This window comes from Poecilia latipinna, unplaced genomic scaffold (genome assembly GCF_001443285.1).
Source record: "Poecilia latipinna isolate Pla-1442-1.1 unplaced genomic scaffold, P_latipinna-1.0 Scaffold141, whole genome shotgun sequence".
Lineage (NCBI taxonomy): Eukaryota > Metazoa > Chordata > Actinopteri > Cyprinodontiformes > Poeciliidae > Poecilia > Poecilia latipinna.
Genome location: NW_015112757.1, coordinates 383,848 through 386,990, shown reverse-complemented (window position 1 = coordinate 386,990; position 3,143 = coordinate 383,848).

Genomic DNA, 3,143 nt, shown 5'->3' with positions numbered 1-3,143 from the left:
GCGAGCTCTGCTGGTGGCTCCGAGAGGATGCAGATTCATCTTTGTGCTGAGGGGCTGACCTCCGGATGAACCCACAGCAGCGCTCCCCTTCTCTATCTTAGCCTGGCAGCGCGCTGCACATGGGGCCCTGTCGAACTGTCTCCCTTATTTGAAATATTGGCAAAGGGGAAGAGAGGGAAGGGGGGTGTTTGCTTCGGTTCCATAGATCCGCGCTCGAGGCACGTCCTGTTTGATTTTCAGTATGCCTCAAATGAAACTGGGAAGAGCATAAACAAATATATGTTGTTGTTGTTGTTTTTAGGTCCAGTTCACGTTCGATAGAAATTTGTAAGAGAATTGAGTCTACTGCAGCTTCACTGCGTATTTCTGATTTGGAAATTGATATTTTTTTATTTGTAAATGATACAAAACAATCTTGTAGATCTACCTTTCCTGTGGCAATAGTTTATTTAAAGCTGTTTGAATTCAAACAACAAATGAATGAATTCGGTTCACCAAACGCGTTTTGTCAACGAATTATGTCCATTTGTGTTGCTGTTTTTCTCACCTGAAAGAACGTCATATTCTGTTTTTCAACAAGGCCTCCGAAGCGTCGCAAAACTCTACTTAATCTGTCTGGTTAACTAAGAAGAGAGACACGTGTTCACCACCGACTGAATATGATGAAATATGACCAAGTATGGTCATATTTCATAAAATTCAATTTCATTCCAGTTGCCAGATTTCTCAGCTCCCAACAGTTTCTTACTCGTGTCACACTTGTTTGCGCTTAAAATAAGGGGCAGACTGACACACATTATTATTGATAAGGCTAATAAAACAAACTGAAATGAGTCACAAAAAATGTCTCTGTTTTTAACAACAAAAGTGTAACCGGCATTTTATTAAGACATGATTTTTTTTTCAACGCTTTTTAAACTTTTGACCGCCTTCGCCCTTGTTCAGACGAGACAAGAGGTCACCCCCAAAGCGAGAGTGACTTTTTTTTTTTTAGGTCAACTGAACTTTTCAACCCCGAATACACACAAGGAAAGAAAAGCTTGGTTGACACAAAACGGAATTCCTTGTTAAACGTTTCCCCCGTTGTTGCTTCTTCCTGTGTTGTGTTTACTCGACAGTGTTTACAGCCAACCCCAAAGTCCACCTCCACGCGCATCTAACATGTGGAGCGCACGTTTGCGCTCCTGCAACTTTTGCTCCTTTCCCCTCAGCGACTCTGGACCTTCACGCGCGCGCTCCAAAAGTCATCTGTGCAATCGCAATCCAATCACACATTGCGCATCTGCAGGCCTGCATCAGGGCTTAACTTTATCAAGCAACACCGCCCGCTCTCCTGCTGCCCTATATGGAACATTTCTGGCTGCACGGTCTGTGAGTCCTCCAATGTAATGAAACGACAAGTTTTGTGGGGGTGGAAATGGACACAGAGATAATTATCCAACATGTAAAAATGGATTATGAGTTACACCGCAGATGGAGGGGAAACAAGTTACGCAGGAAAGGAAGCAATTAAATAGCCATGAGCTGGACCCAACCCTGCGCAACATCTGCCGAGACCAGTATCCAGCACTCCACAACTGACAAATTAGTGTAATGCACTAATAGGGACGGATAGAGAGGGGAGCGAATACAATAATACGGCTGTTTAACACGGGGGTGACTGCACTCTGGCTACCGGTTAGTCTGGAGAAACTTACCCAGAGAGGCGGTCTTCATCTTGGAGAGAGAGAGAGAGTGTCCGGTGCACGTTGAGAGGAAAGTCCGAGCAACAGAGGCTGCAAAGAGAGAGTCAGACAAGGCTTCGCCCTCACTGCGATTATATGTTATGTGCAATATACTGTCAACTCCCCAAAACCATAAAACTTACTTTAATGGCCCACCACGTGACCGTTTATGGCCAGTGAGCCTATCTGGCCGCTCTGCCGGCTGATTTTTTACGATCTAATTCATAGACAAAACCCCCCATTCATTTAGCACCCAAATGTCAAGAGGAGCCAGAATCGGCCCTGTAATAAAGTTTACAGCCGGGGAAAAAAGTCGAGTTAATTTGCTGGGGATTGCTCAGAAGTGTGTGCGCAAGGGAGGGGGGTGGGGGGGTGACTGGTCGGCCCCTGCTTGGAGCTTGTTAGTGGAGTTCCCCCCCCACACACACACACACACACCTCCCCTACCATCCCCACTTCCCATGCAACACCAGAACAAGGTGAGTAACAGCTTTCATTCAATAAGAGAACCTGTTGAATTCATCCGGATTTGGCTGAGAAAAGGCGAGGAGACTTTGATATTTTTTGGGGGGGAAGGGGGGGGAGGAATTGAATGTTTGGGAAGAACGAGCACAGGCCTACAATTAACCACAAAAAAAGAGGAAGAAATCAAATGCCTCAGTGTAAACAAATATGGTTGAAATTCAACAAGGTGAAATGGCGTTCAGATGAAGATGTCCACTAGTGTCTGAACCCGGCTGAAAATAAAAAAAGTAAAAAGTTATTTACCTAAAGAGGCCGTCCGTCCAAATATCTAAATGCGGTCGAAAAATCAAAAGTGAAAAGAGGTTATGTCTAAATATAGTTGAAAATAAAAAGTAAAAAATAAATAACTAAAAAAAAAAGACTGTATATATTTAAAGATGTCTACAAGTGGCGTTTCGTGACTAAATGCGTTTTAAGGTTTTGAGGATGATTCTCTAAACAAGACTTTTGACTTTTTAGCTTAGACTAAATACGGATTCGGTATATGGCCTAAGAAAATTTGATATATACATATATATATGTAATTTTTATTTTTTTTAATTTTTTATGTTTTTACATTTTTTTGGCTACATAAAGAGAAAAACTAGCCAACCCCAATCTGGAATAAAAACACACGTCCAGCTTTTGGAGGAAAAAATATCCTCCACCAAGCGGCCCTGCGCATCACAAAGCCGAAAAAGAAACTCTCTAAAGTTGCCGTTTCCAGTAAAAAGTTTATTATCACGGCTATGACAGCCATCATCAACATGAGCATCGATATCATTCTTCTGATTATTGTAGCATTTTTTTTCCTCTTTCCAGTCTTTGAAAAACATTTACAAAAAAAAAAAAAAAAAAAAAAAAAAAAAAAACCTCACAGAGTAAAAAAAAAAAGGGGGGGGACATCCCAAAAAA